At 43.1% G+C, this 20,045-nt stretch overlaps 1 protein-coding gene across 4 annotated transcripts in view; it reads left to right on the top strand.

Annotated features, from left to right (window-relative positions):
- The first annotated feature begins 1,677 nt into the window (after positions 1-1,677).
- wdr33 (WD repeat domain 33) overlaps positions 1,678-20,045 on the top strand; it is a 106,461-nt gene continuing 88,093 nt past the window's right edge. Inside the window, exons 1-3 of one of the 4 annotated variants that reach the window (XM_078209214.1) lie at positions 1,710-1,827; positions 5,650-5,861; positions 9,642-9,731. The gene's annotated coding sequence lies outside the window, so the exon portion shown is untranslated. Of the gene's footprint in view, positions 1,828-5,649; positions 5,862-9,641; positions 9,732-20,045 lie in introns of all 4 variants that reach the window. The other 3 variants (XM_078209215.1, XM_078209213.1, XM_078209212.1) reach the window with 3 other exon arrangements.

Raw genomic sequence — 20,045 nt, 5'->3', positions numbered from 1 at the left:
GCACCCAGAACTGGACAGAGTGTTCCAGATGAGGCCTAACACATTTGTACTTTTATGTTGACTCTGCCTGATTGTGTTTTGATTTTCTAAATGTTCCCTAATAACAGATTCCAGCAATTTTTCAGTGTCAGGAGTTAGGCTAAGTGACCTATAATTTCATGCTGTCTCCCTCTCTTCAATAAAGGTTTTAAAATCTGCTGTAAATTTGTCAGATTCTAGAAAATTTGGAACATTACAACCAATGTATCCATTATCTCTGCAGCTACTTATTTTAAGACCTTAGGGTACAGGCCACCAGGTCCAGGGGACTTGTCACCTTTAATCCCACTGGTGTTCTTAGTACTTTTTCTCTCGTGATCATGATTGTTTTAAGCTCCTTTATCCTCTTTATTTTCTCCTGTTCTTGGGATGCTTTTTGTCTTCAGCTGTGAAGGCAGGTACAGAATACTTGGTCAAAGTCTCTGCTATTCCTTGTTTACCATTGTTAATTCCACGGTCTCATCCTCTAAGGGTCAGACTGTGGAATTAACAATGGTAAACAAGAAACCCTTACTTCAGCTACTTTATTCTGTTTTATATACTTGTGGATTAGTTTTCTGTCTGTTTTTATATTTTCTTACTAGTTTACTCTCTCAGTTTAATTTCTCCCTCTTTATTTTGTTTTAGTATTCTGTTGCTGGGTTCTAAAATTTCCCCAGTGTTCTGGTCCACCACAAATCTTCATAGCATTATACTCCTCTTCTTTCAATTTGAAACTAACCTTAGCTTCCTTAGCATGGATGGTGCATTCTTCTGATATTCTTTTTTTCTCAATGGGATGTTTCTTTCTTGAGAGTTATGAATTACCTCCTGAAATGTCTGCCATTACTTACCTAACATCTTTTATCCGATTTTTTCAATCCCCTTTATTGATTGAACCGTGTCTTCATATCCTTGTAGTTGCCTTTATTTAAGAAGTGCCATTATTTAAGGCACTGATTTCAAATCTAAATTTCTCCCCTCAAGCTGAATGGGAAACTCTATCATGTTACGATCACTTTTGCCTTGAAGATCTTGAAGGTTCTTTTGTCCTGGAAGTAGTCAACTAGTTTCCTCTGTATCTTGACAACAGATCCTGGAATGTATCAAATGACAGCGTGGTACCACAGTATAGTGGCCACCAGTTGATGTATGACCAGTGTACGACCCTGTAGGTCAGCACTCAGCAATTCTGCCCAACTGAGTGGTGACCTTTGCCTCCAGTTCTTGCCAATTCGCCAGCCAAGTGTCCTTGGCAGGACTAAGATAGACTCTTAAGAACTGGAGGTGGGTGATGCTCCAGGAAATTGGCTTGAGCTCCTTCTACAGTGAGTCAATCTGTTACTGATCAATCAGGAGTTTATACATCATGCTGACCAACACGTTGTACGCAAGAATGGCCTAGCATAGATCTTTGTCGTCTGTAATGAGGAGAGTGACCAACTCTCAGAGAATATATTAAACACCACTTCAGCATCCAAGTGGCGGTAGTGGGATGGATGGTGCGTTCCTGGAGGAGCCGGGGCCGTGCACGCATTGCGCGCGGGAGGAGCCGGGGCCGTGCACGCACTACGCGCGGGAGGAGCCGGGGCCGTGCACGCACTGCGCGCGAGAGGAGCCGGGGCCGCGTACGTACGGCGCGCGCGAGGGGCGGTAGGTCTGCGCCAGTGTTGCGCGATGGCGTCAGGTCCGGCGCTGGGGGGGTTGTGGAAGATGGCGGCAGTGAGGGGAGCCGCGGCCTGAGGGCATCGAGAAGGCGGCAGTGCAGCGGCGCCAGGGCGGGATCAGAGTGAGCCAGGCCGCCCGGCGGTAAGTGTGAGGGCCGCCGCTCGCAATGCCCAGTCTGTTCGCCACAAATATCCTAGCCTGGGCGGAGAGGCGCAGCCGGACCGACACGCCGCACGCCCGCCCGCCCGCCCGCCGCCATTTTGCGCACGGAGCCGGGGAAAGGCAGGCCCGGGCGTCAGGGAGAGAGCGGGGCAGGCCCTGGCCCCGGGGAGAGAGAGGGGCAGGATCGGGCCCCGGGCAGAGAGAGGGGCAGGATCGGGCCCCGGGGAGAGAGAGGCAGGCCCGGGGGAGAGGGAGAGGCAGGCCCGGGCCCGAGGAGAGAGAGGCAGGCCCGGGGGAGCGGGGGGGGGGGGGGGGGGGTGGAGAAGATGAGAGAGGGGATGGGGGGGAGAGAAGATGCGAGAGGGGATGGGGGGGAGAGAAGATGAGAGAGGGGATGGGGGGGAGAGAAGATGAGAGAGGGGATGGGGGGGAGAGAAGATGAGAGAGGGGGTGGGGGGGAGAGAAGATGAGAGTGGGGGTGGGGGAGAGAAGATGAGAGAGGGGGTGGGGGGGAGAGAAGATGAGAGAGGGGGTGGGGGGGGAGAGAAGATGAGAGAGGGGGTGGGGGGGGAGAGAAGATGAGAGAGGGGGTGGGGGGGAGAGAAGATGAGAGTGGGGGTGGGGGAGAGAAGATGAGAGAGGGGGTGGGGGGGAGAGAAGATGAGAGAGGGGGTGGGGGGGAGAGAAGATGAGAGAGGGGGTGGGGGGGGAGAGAAGATGAGAGAGGGGGTGGGGGGGAGAGAAGATGAGAGAGGGGGTGGGGGGGAAGAGAAGATGAGAGAGGGGGTGGGGGGGACAGACCCGGGGAGGAACCGATTCCTGGGTGATAGAGGTTTGGGGAGTGCAGTGCAACTTTGGAGGTGGAAAGGAACCTGGTCGGAAAAGGAGGCTAAGGATCTCAGGCTTGTCAAATTTCATGACCCTTTTAAATGGCTCCATATTCAGCAGTTGGGCTTGGATGTGACACATTGTATGCCTGATTAATGTGAAATGATAGGTAAGATGAGGAAAATTTATTCAGGTGTGTCTGCAGGGAGAAATAAATGTCCTGGGTAGAATTGGGAGAGAAAACCGTTTTTGGTTGATGAAGAGGGATTGTTCTTAAGTGTAACGTTGATGTAGAGCCTTTAAAAGTTTATTCCTTAACCGCCCCCCCCCCCGGATTCTCATCCATATGCTGCTCTTTTAGCACCATCACCAGAATACAAAATGTCAGATTCCAAATCATGGTGGTGGTACCCTGTTCTCTCTTTACACTTCCAGTTTGTCACACTTTGCCTGCCATCGTGTAATAGATTAGCAGAAATTTTGGTGGGAGGAAAGAAAATTGAACCATCATTACAAAATATGACAAAACAATGGCTGGAGTTCGAAACTGTGATAGCATGGATTTCAAAAGGGAAGTTCATGCTTGAGCAACTTTATTGAGTTCCATGAAATTTTAACAAGAAGTTAAGGGGAATGTTATGTATGTAATACATTCAGATTTCCAAATATTCTTATGGTATAGCACCTTTAAGATGTTTCATAGGATCATTATAAAACAAATTCTGACACCGAGTAACAAGAAGATATTGGGTCAGATGACCAAAAGCCTGAACAAAATTGGTAGTTTAGTGAGTACCTGAATGGAGGAAAGCAAGGTACAGAGCTATTGAGGCACATGGAAGGTATTCAAAAGCTTGGGGCCTAGGCAAGTGAAGACACAACCACCAATGATGGAGCCATTATGATTGGGGATGCATATATCTCAAAGACTTGTGGCATTGGAGGAGATTACAGAGGGAGAATGGAGCAAGGCTCTCGAAGGATTTGAAAATAAGGATGAGAATTTTTTTGCTTGACTGGGAGCTGATGTTGGTCAGCAAGCACAGTGGTAATATAGGTGCAGGACTTTGTGCATTAACACATGGGCTGCAGAGTTTTTGATGACCAAGTTTATTGGGGGTAGAATATAGGAAGACAGCCAGCAGTGCATTGGAATAGTTGAGTCCAGGGGTAACAAAGATATGGATGAGAGTTTCAGCAGCAGATAAACTGAAGTTATGGAGGTGGAAATGGGGCAGTCTTGGTGATGGTGTGACTCTGAGGTCAAAAGCTTATGTCAGGATCAAATGTGAGAGCGATGGCAAACATATTGACTTCATCTCATGCTGTTGCCAGGGAGAGTATAGCAGACTCGACTGTCAGTGGAGGCAGGGCACAAGTAACAGAATGGATGTGGCACAGTGGTTAGCACTGCTGCCTCACAGCGCCAGGGACTTGGGTTTGATTCCCGGCTTGGATCACTGTCTGTGTGGAGTTTGACATTCTCCCCGTGTCTGCGTGGGTTTCCTCCAGATGTTCCGGTTTCCTCCCACAATTTTGCAGGTTAGGTGGATTGGCCATGCTAAATTGCCCCTTAGTGTCAGGGGACTAGATAGAGTAAAATGCATGGGGTTGTGGGGATAGGGCCTGGGTGGGATTGTGGTTGGTGCAGACTCAATGGGCCAAATGGGCTCCTGCACTGTAGATTCTATTCTATGATTTATTTATAGAATGCAAAGCTGGTTGAAAACAGAAAGCTGGTTAATGGTAGTTATTTGGAATGGTTGAAGATGGGAAATGCTGTTCCACAAGGATTAGTGCAGGGGCCATTGTTCAATCTTTTCATCAACTTATGGGAAATCAAAGTATGATGTCAAAATATGTGGCCATCAAATTGTGGGGCGTTATCAGTACTAAGGAAACTTCACCAAAGTTCAGGACAGCAGTGATAAACTTGCAGTATGGGTATATTAACAGATGTACTTCAACATATGTCGTGGTGAACTTGGAGGCCATAAATACCTATAGGAAGTTCATGTCAAGATAGGACAAAAATGCAAAAGAATTTAAGGGTGACCTAATAGAGTTCCTCACAATTGAGGGGATTTGAGAGATGTAGTGAAGATGTTTCCAATTATGGGGTGTCCAAAACTAGGAACTGTAAATAGGGGCGGCACAGTGGTTAGCACTGCTGCCTCATAGTGCCAGGGACCCAGGTTCGATTCCCGGCTTGGGTCATTGTCTGTGAGAAGTTTGCACATTCTCCCCGTGTCTGTGTGGGTTTCCTCCGGGTGCTCTGGTTTCCTTCCACAGTCCAAAGATGTGCAGGTTAGGTGAATTGGCCATGCTAAATTCTCCCTCAGTTTACCCGAACAGCCGCCAGTGTGTGGCGACCAGGGGATTTTCACAGTAACTTCATTGCAGTGTGAATGTAAGCCTACTTGTGACTAATAAATAAACTTATATGATGGTCACTAATTCATTAAGTTAGGAACAATGTCTTTAGCTGGATTGGGTTGGAACTCAATATCTCACAAAGCACTCTCAATGGGGTACAAAAGTAAAAGGACCTGGGGTTACAGATTCACAAATCATTAGAAGTAGCAATGAAAGCAGAGGTGCTGGGAATACTCAGCAGGTCTGGCAGCATCTGTGGACAGTGAAACAGAGTTAATGTTTTGACTTGAACATGACTTAAACAGAAGGAAGGTGCTGTTTTATGCTATTGAAATTGGGAAAGGGGAGGCAGAACAAAAGGGAAGGTTTGGAATGGGGGAGAGGGTGCAAGAGATTAAATAATTATGTAATGGAACAAAAGGCAAAGGGAGTGGTAATGGTTGTAGTAAAGAACATTAAAGGCAGAATCATGAAAAGTTCTGTCTGAAAGCAAAAATATGAAATACAAGATACAGACTGGCACTTGGCAAAAAAAAAATCAAAATGGCAGTTTTTGAGTTCATGGTCTGAAATTGTTGAACTCTGTGTTGAATCCAGAACACACTAATCACCGTGTTTAATCAGAAGATGAGGTGTTGTTCCTCGAGCTTGTGCTGGGTTTCACTGGAGCAGTACAACAAGTCAAGAACAGAAATGGGAGCAAGCTGGCAAGTGACTGGAAGTGACATGCTTGCAAACTGAACAGAGGTGTTCCATGAAGCCATCATGTCACCCCCACCAAGGGACATTACAGTATCGCCAGTGCTGATGTAAGAGATATTTTAAAACTGAAGCATTGAAGAATTTGTGTGGGTTAATGAAACCAGGATAATGGGCAAAGGGATTTGGTGTGGGTTAGGACATGGGCAGCAGATGTTTGAATAAGCTGAAGATTGTGTAGAGTGGAAGATGGGAGGCTAGCCAGTAGAACGTTTCATAAGCGATAAACTGAGCCAGGGTGGAGTTTGGAGGTGGGGCGTCTTGGGCCAGAGTGCATACGTGGTCAGAAGCTCAGCTTTGGTTCAGAGACACCAAATTTGTGAATGGTCAGAGAGAAGGATGAAGTTGGGGACAGTGTTTCCAGCTGTGTTTCAAGGGTGACACAGTGGTTGGCACTGCTGCCTCAGTGCTAGGGACCTGGGTTCGATTCCCGGTTTGGGTCACTGTCTGTGCGGAGTCTACACGTTCTCTCTTTGTCTGCGTGGGTTTCCTCCGGTTTCCTCCCATAGTCCAATTGATGTGCTGGTTAGGTGGATTGGCCATGCTAAATTCTCCCTTGGTGTACCCGATCAGTGCCGGAGTGTGGCGACTATGGGATTTTCACAGTAACATCATTGCAGTGTTAATGTAAACCTACTTTTGACATAAATGAATAAAAGCTTTTAAGCAAAGGCCAAAGATAATGGTTTCTGTCTTCCTTCTCTGTTCATCCATTTACTGGATGTTGGACAAGCAGTGGAAAGGACAAGACAGCTAATTGTCATCAGTGTGCATGTGGAACTTCCGACATGTTTTGGATAGTTATGGAGAACCATAGCTAAGATAGAATACTGCCAACAATGAAATATAAGGAAAACTGAATCTTTCTTCAAACTTCATCTCTCTCCCAAGCCACTGCTGGAGATTGAACTGTATTGCTCAGTGTTGTCTTTGACATGGTCCTGAATTTCTAGTCACACAAAATCTCCATTGCCAATGCTGTCGACTTCCAACTCACTGAACATTGCTGGGCTACACCCCTGTCTCAGCCCATCTTCTACCATGATGCTTTGATGCCTTTCCTGGCTCCAGACTCTCCTTGCTGACCTATCACCTCTGTCAAGTTGAGCTATTTAAAATTCTGCCACTCAAATCCTAACTTGTATCAGATCCCTCTTTCTGATCCCCGCCCTGTGCTTGCTCACCTACATTGGCTTCTGGCTCAGCAACGCATCGCTTAAAATTCTTATTCTCATGTTCACTTCCCACCATGGCCTTGTCCATCTTCATCTTGGTAACCACCTTTGGCCTTCCATGCTTCAGATATCTGTACTCTAACTCTGGCCTCTAGTACATCACTGATTGTAATCGCTCCAACATTGGTTGCTGTGTCTTCAATTACCTAAACCCCCAGCTCTGGAATTTCCTCCCCAAGCCTCTCCATCTCATTTTCCTCCTGGCAGACATGTCTTTAAATCTACCTTTTGGTCATCTGACTTAATGTCTCCTATGTGGCTTGGTGTCATACTTGTTTTTATAATGCTCCTGTGAAGCATCTTTGAGACATTTTGTGGTGTTAAAAGGCATTTTATAAATACAAGTTATTGTGCAAGAGAATGTTCTTTGCAGAGGAGAGACTGAGCAGACACTCTTCAGGACGGTTAGCTGAGGTGACTTAAAACTTGGTCAGAAATGTATTTCAAAGTGTGACGGGAACAGAAATTTGGGGGAGGGAGGTCTTGGGCCATGGTGGGTCTGTCACCCAAGGTGGAATGATGTAGAGGGTGGACAGTGCATAAGAGGGCTAGATGAAGGAGGTGCTATGATGGAAGATATCGCAGTGCCTGGTGTGACTAGAAGACAGAGAGTTTTGCAGTTGAGGATCTTAAATTCAGTCTGTTGGTTGGAAGACAGTGTAAAGCAAGTGAGTCAGGATGAAAATAGTGTGTACAGTTTTGAATAATTTGACATTGATGGGAGAGTGCTAACAATGGTATTCGATAGATTAAGTATAGCGGTAATGAGGGTGTGGATACAAATTTTGGTGACCGCAGACGCAAAAGATGCAGGCAGATGTGGGCATTGCTTTAAAGGTGGATGGCTGGGTATGGTGTTTGAAGTTCTGCCCCGAGTTGGACAGAATGCTGCCTCTACCCATAAACTAACTCAGCTAGAGGGTGGGGTGGAGTTGATAGTAAAACTCTGGAGTTTTCTGGGGGTGGGGGGAATTTTGGCTTCTGTATTTCTTATGTCCACTCAGAAGAAATTCTAACTCATCCGTAACTTAGAGGCAGTCTGACAACATTGAGATGTTGTGGGGGGAGAGGGTGGTAGCTGGGTGTTGTACATGTGGAAATTGACCCTTTTGCAAATTGGGGCTGCAGAGGTGATGGTGTTGGGAGGCTGAGCCGATTGCTTGAGATACATTGGCTGATTTGGACAGGTAGGACTGAAATGATGCAAGTTCCACTGATCCTTGATGTTCATGCTTCACAAATCTTGGAAGACATATAAACAATGAGCTGGACATTTGCATTTAAACAGAAGAGTAACTATAAAATTGTCTAATATCTCTCCGATATGGTTCCACTTAAAATGCAAGAAGTGATGTATATATACTAACATTTGTTACCATTTCTCCCAATCATAGTTCCCCTTATTTTCGATTTCAAATGTATGTTGAACATTTTGCACGTTTTCGGAAGGTTTCATTTCTGAACTGTTGGCAATATGAAATGTAATAACTTCTACAGCTTTCCTTGATTTTTTTTGTCTGTGGATTGACAGAGTTACAGACCTGTGGGGGTTCCCAAAAAATCCCAATTGTTATTTTGAGTTCACGTAGTATTTCCACACAGAAACAGACCATTTAATTGATTGGCTCTATTTTGGAGTTTGCGCATCTCATGAACTTGCACCCAGCTCTCTTTATTTACACTTTATCATATTCTATTACTTTTCTCCCTTATGTACTTACCTATTTTCCTCTTAAAGGCATCTATTTGCCTCCTCTCTGGATAAAGTTATTTCTCTTCAATTCCTTAAAGGATTTCTGCACTGTAGGGTTTCTATGTTTCTATGATTTAATAATGACTGTACTAGATTTTTGACCTTGAGTCGCCTGCAAGTGGAAACGTTTGTGTCCACCTTAATGAACTCCATAATTTTAAAGACCTCCCTGCAGATACTTCCCCAAAATCCCTACCCCCATTTAGACCGTTATTTTCCAAGGATTGGGTGCTCTCTTTATTTGTCCTACCAAAATTTTGCCTGTCCTACCAACATTTTACCAATCTTTTATTGAAATTCATTTGTCATTTACACACCTATTCTGCATATTTATTAATGTGGTATTGCATTCCCCATATAAGAAGTCCATTGACTAAATGTTTGGTCATGTCCCTCAATATCTCCTCCTGTGAATTGTCAAATTTTGCTTTATTGCGCTCTTGTGAGGCATTTGGTATGTTTTATCATGTTGGTGCCATCTGAATAAATACAAGTTTTTCAGCAGCCTTAGCCTTTGGTAGAATCGTCTTCACCCTATTGTATGCTCTATAAACAAGTGCTCACTGCAACACACCTTCCTTCTCATTCTGTACTTAATGATTAGACCCGTCAGGTATTAAATCATGGCAGATGCTGCAGTGCAGGGCAGCAGTGTTTATACTGTACACATGCATTTATAATATGTACTAGTTTGTCATGCATGGTCTGGTAGTCACAGCTGAGGCAGCTGTAACAGTAAGGGGAATAAAAACAAACTAATATATAGTAATTCCTTGTCTGCCTTTTTTCTCTAACTTATTTTCAGTTGTCTCTATTTGACATTTGCTTTCTGTTCTGCCTAGAATTTACTGAATCAGGCTGCATGGTCCAACTGTTCTGTGCTGGTGTTTAGGCTCCACTTAGCTCCATGCCATACAAGAGGTACAGACAAAGTAAGTGTGTGAGGCACCCAGGATCGCACATATGCAGTAAGAAACATAAAAAATAGGAGTCAGCCATTTGCCTTCGAGCTTGTTCTGCCGAACATTCATTCTGATCACGGCCTCATGCCATCCTACTTCATTTAACCCTATTAACAAAACTAACTATTCATTTTTCCTGCCGTTACCTACCTGGCTTCCCTATATCTGCATCTATAATATTCACTTCAACAAATTTCACACTCTATAACCACTGGATAAAGAAGTTTCTTCTGAATTCCCCATTGGATTTATCAGTAACTGTATTAGTAAATTCCTATTTTTGAGCTCCTTCCAAAGTGGAAACATCATGTTTACCCCTACATTATTGAACCCCTTAGATCATCCTCCATTAAATCAGCTCTCAGATCAATTTTCTTATCAAATGAGTGTTAAGTATCATGCTTCTTGCATGATCTGCATCTTTCTTGCACATACAAAAAATATCTATCGAATCACTGAAATAATAGATACCAGGACTGTGCAAGTGTAGTCTAAATAAATTTCTGTACATGTTTACCATAGTCTTTCGGTTTTGAAGTTCCATTCCAGTAGACATGAACTCCAATGTTTTTGTATTTTATGGCCTTGTTAGCATGCATTCCTACCTTTAATGATTTGTGAATTTGTATCCCAGATCCTTTTGCTCCTCTGCCCTATTGAGGGTGCTTTGTGTAACAAATTTCACCGCTCTCTGCATAAAGGACATTGCTCCTGGATTCCTTGTTAGATTTATTTTTTGACTCAGCAAGTGGAAATATCTTCACTGCATCTACTCAAATCCCTTCATAATTTTAAAGCTCTTCTTTAGGTCACCCCTGGATTTCCATGTGCCTCTGTCCCATCTGGGCTCTATTTTCCCAGGCCTCCAAAAAGCAAGACTTGATCTATATTAAAATTATTTTGCCATTTAGAAGGCCATTCTAAAAGTTCATTGCCATCTTGTACTTGGTTAGTCTTTCTCAGTATTAACTATTCCTTCAAACAGGTGACACCTGCAAATTTTGACCTTGTATATCTGATTCCGAAGGTCTAAAGGTTTATGTAAATAGTGAATGAGTGGCACCAAACCTGTGGAACCACCGATTCCCATCTTGAGCCATTATGAATAACTTTAACTGCTCTGCAGTTCTGCTGAGGAACCAGCTTGCAGGAGGCGTTTGAAAATATAAATATGTTACTATGCATATCTCAAGTATTGATATAGATATAGAACAGTACAGCATAGTACAGGCCCTTTGGCCCTCGATGTTGTGCTGAGCTTTGTCCGAAACCAAGATCAAGCTATCCCACTCCGTATCGTTCTGGTGTGCTCCATGTGCCCATCCAATAACCGCTTGAAAGTTCCTAAAGTGTCCGACTCCACTATCACAGCAGGCAGTCCATTCCACACCCCAACCACTCTCTAAGAACCTACCTCGGACATCCCTTCTATATCTCCCACCATGAACCTTATAGTTATGCCCCCTAGTAACAGCTACATCCACCCGAGGAAATAGTTTCTGAACGTCCATTCTATCTATCCCCCTCATCAACTTATAAACCTCTGTTAAGTCGCCTCTCATCCCCCTCCGCTGTAAAGAGAAAAGCCCTAGCTCCCTCAACCTTTCCTCATAAGACCTACCCTCCAAACCAGGCAGCATCCTGGTAAATCTCCTTTGCACTCTTTCCAATGCTTCCACATTCTTCTTATAGTGAGGTGACCAGAACTGCACACAATATTCCAAATGTGGTCTCACCAAGGTCCTGTACAGTTGCAGCATAACCCCACGGCTCTTAAACTCAAACCCCCTGTTAATAAATGCTAACACACTATAGGCCTTCTTTACGGCTCTATCCACTTGAGTGGCAACCTTCAGAGATCTGTGGATATGAACTCCAAGATCTCTCTGTTCCTCCACATTTCTCAGAACCCTGCCGTTGACCCTGTAATCCGCATTCAAATTTGTCCTACCAAATTGATTCACCTCGCACTTATCAGGGTTAAACTCCATCTGCCATTTTTTGGCCCAGTTCTGCATCCTATCAATGTCTCTTTGCAGCCTACAACAGCCCTCCACCTCATCCACTACTCCACCAATCTTGGTGTCATCAACAAATTTACTGACCCACCCTTCAGCCCCCTCCTCCAAGTCATTGATAAAAATCACAAAAAGCAGAGGACCCAGCACTGATCCCTGTGGTACACCACTGGTAACTGGTCTCCAGTCTGAAAATTTTCCATCCACCACCACCCTCTGTCTTCTATGAGATAGTAAGAAGTTTAACAACACCAGGTTAAAGTCCAACAGGTTTATTTGGTAGCAAAAGCCACACAAGCTTTCGAGGCTCTGAGCCCCTTCTTCAGGTGAAGAAGGGGCTCAGAGCCTCGAAAGCTTGTGTGGCTTTTGCTACCAAATAAACCTGGACTCACCTGAAGAAGGGGCTCAGAGCCTCGAAAGCTTGTGTGGCTTTTGCTACCAAATAAACCTGTTGGACTTTAACCTGGTGTTGTTAAACTTCTTACTGTGTTTACCCCAGTCCAACGCCGGCATCTCCACATCATGACTTCTATGAGATAGCCAGTTACTTATCCAATTGGCCAAATTTCCCTCTATCCCACACCTCCTTACTTTCTTCATGAGCCGACCATGGGGAACCTTATCAAACGCCTTACTAAAATCCATGTATACGACATCAACTGCTCTACCTTCATCTACACAGTTAGTTACCTCCTCAAAGAATTCAATCAAATTTGTGAGGCAAGACTTACCCTTCACGAATCCTTGTTGACTATCTCGGATTAAGCTGCATCTTTCCAAATGGTCATAAATCCTATCCCTCAAGACCTTTTCCATTAACTTACCGACCACCGAAGTAAGACTAACAGGCCTATAATTACCAGGGTCATTCCTATTTCCTTTCTTGTACAGAGGAACAACATTCACCACTCTCCAGTCCTCTGGCACTATCCCCGTGGACAGTGAGGACCCAAAGATCAAAGCCAAAGGCTCTGCAATCTCATCCCTTGCCTCCCAAAGAATCCTAGGATATATCCCACCTGGCCCAGGGGACTTATCGACCCTCAGGTTCTTCAAAATTGCTAATACATCTTCCCTCAGAACATCTACCTCCTCCAGCCTATCAGCCTGTATCACACACTCACCCTCAAAAACATGGCCCTTCTCCTTGGTGAACATTGAAGAAAAGTATTCATTCATCGCCTCTCCTATCTCTTCTGACTCCATGCACAAGTTCCCACTACTGTCCTTGACCGGCCCTAACCTCACCCTGGTCATTCTTTTACTTCTCACATAAGAGTAAAAAGCCTTGGGGTTTTCCTTGATCCGACCCACTAAGGACTACTCATGCCCACTCCTAGCTCTCCTAAGCCCTTTTTGTAGCTCATTCCTTGCTACCTTGTAACCCTCAAGCGACCCAACTGAACCTTGTTTTCTCATCCTTACATACGCTTCCTTTTTCCTCTTGACAAGACATTCAACCTCTTTTGTGAACCATGGTTTCCTCACTCGGCCATTTCCTCTCTGCCTGACGGGGACATACCTATCAAGGACATGCAGTATTTGTTCCTTGAACAAGCTCCACTTTTCATTTGTGCCTTTCCCTGACAGTTTCTGTTCCCATCCTATGCTCCCTAATTCTTGCCTAATCGCGTCATAATTATCCCTCCCCCAATTATAAACCTTGCCCTGCCGTATGGCCCTATCCCCCTCCATTGCAATAATGAAAGACACCGAATTGTGATCACTATCTCCAAAGTGCTCTCCCACAAACAAATCTAACACTTGGCCCGTAACAGAAGTAAGACCTTCTGTTTTGAAATCTGTGATACTATTGTATTTTTGGTCTCTAGATGCTTTTTTAATACATCTTTGAATAAAGCGTATTATTTTTGCTGCCCACATAAATTTCTGCTCATTCAATGCTGGACACCAAAAAGGCAATGCGACAAACTAGAGACAATGGATAGATGGAGAAAAGTATCAATGTTCTGCAAGTCTCTATTTCATTGTGTCCTATCTTCCATACATGCCTTTGCCATTCTCTCATCTCCCTGTACATGTCTCTTTGACATGAGAACTGGGAGCAGTTTAGAATTCAGCAAAGAAAGACCAAGGGATTGATTAAGAAGAGGAAAATGGAGTACGAGAGTGAGCTTGCGGGAAACATGAAAACAGACTGTTAAAGTTTCTATAGGTATTTGATGAGAAAAAGATTGGTGAAGACAAATGTATGTTCCTTACAGTCAGAAACAGGAAAATTTATAATGAAGAACAAAGAAATGGCTGACCAACTAAATACATACTTTGGTTCTGTCTTCACAAAAGAAGACACAAATAACATACCAAAAATGTTGGGCAACACAGGGTTTAGTGAGAGGGAGGAATGAAGGAAATCAGTATTAGTTGAGAAATGGTGTTGAGCTATTCACAGTATAAATGATTGAGATGAGGGAACTAAATGTAATATGTCCAAATTTACAGATGACACAAAGCTGGGTGGAAAGGTGAACTGTGAGGAGGATGCAGAGATGCTTCAGTGTGATTTGAAAAGCTGAGTGGGTAAATGCATGGCAGATGCAGTATAATGTGAATAAATGTGAGGTTATCCACTTTGGTAGCAAAAACCGGAAGATAGTTCATTATCTGAATGGTTGCAAGTGTCCTTGTACATCAGTCGCTGAATGTAAGCGTGCAGGTGCAGCAGGCGGTAAAGAATGCAGGGGGTATGTCGGCCTTCAGCGCAAGTTGGATTCGAGTGCAGGAATAGGAATGTCATTTTGCAATTATACAGAGTCTTGATGAGGTCATCTTTGGAATATTGTGTGGAGTGTTGGTCTCTGTATCTGAGGAAGGGTGTTCTTGCTATAGAGCGAGTGCAGTGGAGGTTTACCAGACTGATACTTGGGATGACAGGACTGATGTACAAGGAGAGATTGAGAACTCTTGTCTCCTGAATCAGTTCTGCACATCATCTTATGTACGGCCTTGCAATTGAGGACTGATGTTGGCTTTTGCTGTTTTGCTTAGGAATTGCACCGACAGATGTTGGTGAAAGAGAAACCTGGCTCTGGGATTGGAAAGTAGGGGATCTATTACTGAAATTAGGAAAGAATCCGAAGAGCTTTGAAAACCTATTGGTTTTCCTGTCTTGCCTTTCCCAGAAATTTGTTTGCCCATAATAGTAAAGGTGCGATTAGTCCCATTACAATTATCATACAAATCCTTGGCATATCTGATGATGCAGGGCTTTTTTCAGCACCAAACTGGAGTACTCTGCATTTTCTGGCTGAATAATATTGGTAATCGTACCAGTGCTTTGCTTAACATTGGTGTGTGGAAACCCAATGCAGGTTTTGCAATACAGGACTGTGTGGTGCTATCTGGCCTGGTGTTTACAGTAGGCAGATGAGGCCTGGGGAACTCTAGACTCATGCTCACAGAAGATTGTTGGTGATGCTAGTTGTTCATCTGGGATGATTGAGATAACCTGAGGTGGGTAGATGGAAGGCTGAGGGACTGGGAGCAGGGGATCTCAGCGTCAGGTGTGAAATGGCTGTTGATCAGATAGGGAGAGCAGTTACACATGATTGCACAGAGAGAAGGGAGTAGAAAAGAGTCGAGAGATTGTCTAGCTATGGTTATAGCGTGCTGCATCTCTATTCCATTGGTGGTAGAGTGTTACACACAGATAGACAAATTCTCTTCCTTCTGCTGAAAATACCGAAGCAGTCATATTGTCACCAGTGGATTGTAGGAATGATTGTACACCAATCGCACAACATTATGAAAAAATCCTCTGATGTTGCTGAGTCAGAGGAATATTTTACTGTGTAATGTAATGCATTATCAGAATCACTGATTTGCAGTGGCTGCATGTCAAATTTTGCTTTAGCAATCAATGGGTAAAATATTCCAGGATGTAACAACAGAAGTTGTTACAGTGCTGCCCACTGTAGCACAGTGGTTAGCACTGCTGCTTCACAGCTCCAGGGACCTGGGTTCGATTCCTGGCTTGGGTCACTGTCTGTGTGGAGTTTGCACATTCTCCTCGTGTCTACGTGGGCTTCCTCCGGGTGCTCCGGTTTCCTCCCACAGTCCAAAGACGTGCGGGTTAGATTGATTGGCCATGCTAAAATTGCCCCTTAGTGTCCCGAGATGCGTAGGTTAGAGGGATTAGCGGGTGGATATGGGGGTAGGGCCTGGGTGGGATTATGGTCGGTGCAGACTCGATGGGCCAAATGGCCTCTTTCTGCACTGTAGGGATTCTATGATTCTAAGTATTAAAATAAGTAACAATTTAGATATATTTTCACAAGACTATATATATATTCCTAATTTAGCCTGTGAGCTGGTGCTTTGTGCATATAAAAAGTAGGTATGATGGGATATAACATAAGCAAATATATATAGTAGAAATCTCATTGTGTCCTGTTGATCTAAAAATCAATCTGCATGGTTACTCTTTGTTCCTGCTAATGGCATAGTTGTTGGGGACAAGGCTTTATGCTGTTAGCTTTTTATGGATGGAAGCACAGGCAAGATTGTTATGTGTGTCAGACCTTTGAATAGGGCTATGGTCCCAGGAGTGTGAAGTTCAAGAAGAAAGCAGAAGATGTATAGAGAAAAATCACCCTTTCACGTGTGCTGTAATAATCTTGTATGTAATGTCAATTTCCATTAATACTTTCCTATCACAGTATTTAACAGAACAGAAATAGATATATTCAGTCAGTTTTGTATCACATTGCACATCAGATTGCCTGACCTGTTTACATTCAAACAATCAACTGCCTAATATCATGACTGAAATCACAACATTTGTGGGAGATGTACAGAAACAGATTGTGTATGCGTGAAACAGCTGTATAGAAAGTAGACTTAAGCAAGGGAGGAAACTGAGAAATTGACATAGATGATAGCAAGAGCAAGTGCAAGCAATAGAGATAAAAGCAGGTAAATTGTGCCCTGGGATGTAAGGAAATAGCGAGTAAAAAATAAGCAGACAATATTTTATTTAGAAGTTGTCATGGGAGAAGAACCTATTTAAATAATGATCCATAGTCAAGTTAATTGTATAATAATTGAGTAAGATTTTCTTCCGGGTAATCATTTGTATTTCATTTTTCAGGCAGAAAGCATACTTTGTGGGGAATTTAAATTTCAGTTAATACATCTGAATGTTTCAATATATTTATAGGATAATTGCCAACTACCTTGGTACCTCATCTATTCAAATATGGTGGTACTGTAATGGCATCTGCAATTCTGAAAACATACCAAGTCTGCATCTATCTATAACACACACATTAGGAAAGCTTATCTTAAAGATTGTTTCAGAAAAAAGTAAAGAGCTGCCTTTATATCCTTTCATGTCTTTAGGACACTCTCATGTGCGTCACAGCTGGAGTATCACCTTTAAAGTGTTACATAAGCATAACTGGCAGCTGATTTATACGCAACATGGTCCATACAAACACAGTGAAGTAGCTTGTATGGTAATGGTTGAGGGAAAAATGGCAACCAGGACACTGGAATGCTACACAAATAGTGCCAGGAGTTCTGTGTCCATCTAAACAGGCAATGGGACCTTACCTTAAAGTATCACTTGAAAAGTTTCTTGCAGTTAGTGCCTTGCTGGCTTTGATTATGTGCTGAAATATTGGAGACTTCAATTGAACCAGGCTGAGACTAAATACTCAAACACACATTTTCTGATTGTGAATTTCTAAATGTAGAAAAGGAAATACTACGTCAATGACCAAAACTATTGCTGCTTTTAAATAAACATTCTTGAGGCTGAGAAAAATATTTGTGTGTTATTTAACCTGAGATTCACATCATGGTTGAAGAAATTGCTGTTCTTTTGGGAACTTAGCACACTTTTTCGAAGAAAGGAAGACATTGCATTTATATAGCACCTTCTATAATTTCAGGACATCCCAAAGTGTTTTACAGCCATTTAAGTAATTTTGAATTGCAGTCACTGTTGTAATGTAGGGAATCATGGCTGCCAATTTACACACAGTAGGAATGAGACAAATGATCAGTTTGATTAAGATAACTATTGACCAGGACTTCAGGAGATCTCAGCTATTGTTTGAATAGTGCTTGAGAAGCTTTACGTCCACTTCAGAGCAGAGAAACCTTGGTTTAAAATCTCACCTGAAATGTCGCTTCTTTGACAATACAGCACACAATATTGCACTAAAATGTCACCCTAGACCATGTGCTCAAGTCTCAAGTAGGAATTGAACTCTCAACTTCTTGGCTCTTCTCGTGGGGGCTATCATAAGCCAAGACATTTTTAAATAGACTTGTGTGGAATATTCCAGCAAATTGATTAAAACATAACAGCCACATAAAAGTGAAGAAAATACTACTTTCCATTGAATGCCCTGTGTAGTTATGCTGTGCCTATTCAAAGGCTGTGCTGCTTATTTGGACCTTGTTCTGTTTACTTGTTACTGGTGATGAACTCTCTCCATTTCAGACGTCACATGTTGGCATACCAAGACCATTAATCCAAATGTCTGTGTGTGTCTTCACATCAGATCAGGCAGCTCGCAAGCTAATATATTACCCCTGCAACATGAGATCTTAACTTGTGAAGTAACCTTGGATGTGGCACCTTATTAAATGCTTTTTGAAAATTCAAGTACACCATGTTTACAGGTTTCCCTTCATCCGTCTTGTTACTTTCTCAAAAAACTCTTAAAAAATAGTCAGGCATGATTTCTCTTTCACACAACAAGTAGAGTCAATATGGTCTTATGTTTTTTTTAAAAATGTCCTGCTTTACCACCTTGATAATGGATTCTAGCATATTTTGTGTAACAAATGTCAGATTAATTGGCCTATAGTTTCCTACTTTCTGTCTCCTTCCTTTCTTGAATAATAGTGTTACATTCAAAGTTTTAGAATCTACTGGGATCTTTCCAAAATCTGGGAATTTTGGAAGATCACAATCAATGCATCTACTATCTCTGCCACCATCTCTTTAAGATCCTGGGATGTAGGACATCAGGTTCAGGGGACAGCTTTTAGTTATAATAGTTTCCCCAATATCTTAACTCTAGTGATTGTTTTTCGGTCCACCCTTTAAATTTTCTTGTATTCTTGGGATATTTTTGCATAATTGGATATGTAAAACTGGTTAAGAATTTGCACAGTAAGAAGTCTCACAACACCAGGTTAAAGTCCAACAGGTTTATTTGGTAGCAAATTCCATAAGCTTTCGGAGCAAAACACGACAGCGCAGAGTCACTGAGCAGAAACTGATAGCCAAGTTTCGCACACATGAGGACGGTCTAAACCGGGATGTTGGATTTATGTCACATTATCAGTAACCCCCACAGCTTGACTCCTGGACTTGCACAATTTCACAAGCTGTACTGTCTGGAGACAATACACATCTCTTTAACCTGTGTTGAATGCTCCCTCCACCCACATTGTCTGTGCATTTAAGACCTGGCTGGCTGTAGAGATTTGCATTCTAATCAGTATTCTGTAATTTGATTTCTGTGTCTGTGCCCTGTTTGAGAACAGAGACCACTCCATCTGACGAAGGAGCATTGCTCCGAAAGCTTATGGTATTTGCTACCAAATAAACCTGTTGGACTTTAACCTGGTGTTGTGAGACTTCTTACTGTGTTACCCCAGTCCAACGCCAGCATCTCCACATCATAAGAATTTGCAGTCAGTTTTAAGAGTCGACACAAACCTGTTTTGGATACATGGCTGGGCAAGTGTGCAAAATAATTGTAATCATTTTTTAAACTTTCATTAGTGGGTTTCCCATGATGTTGCACAAGATTTACCGAAACAGTGTAGTCTTCAGGTGAAGTAGGGTTTGAGAGCAGAGGATAATTAACCAGAGTATGCAGATGTAATTCAGTCTGTTTTAAATTTGTTCATGTTATCTGTTTTTAACTTGATCATAAATTTCCATCTAGTCCTTTGATTAAAGCCAGGAATGACTTGCATTGTGATAAATTACATTGACAATTTTTGGTATAAATGGGGAATTTATAATCAGAAAAGTTGACGGGAAATGTGCACATTTCCTCGGATTTTTTAGTAAGAGATGTATTGCACCTGCAAGATACTGATGTATGCCGACGGTCAGTTTAATGGATGCCAGCTAGTACCTCAGCTCGTGTGATCATACACAACAGGCTGTGGCAGGTTGTTGTGGAGGGGGTTTACAATTAAGCCTGACTTGTACACCAGACACACATTTCACTCTATTATGCAAACTTGGGGTGGCAGGTCCAGCAAGCTGTGC

The sequence above is a fragment of the Mustelus asterias genome, chromosome 3 (assembly GCF_964213995.1).
Source record: "Mustelus asterias chromosome 3, sMusAst1.hap1.1, whole genome shotgun sequence".
In the NCBI taxonomy this organism is placed as follows: Eukaryota; Metazoa; Chordata; class Chondrichthyes; order Carcharhiniformes; family Triakidae; genus Mustelus; species Mustelus asterias.
This window is presented reverse-complemented; position numbering and strand designations above follow the sequence as displayed.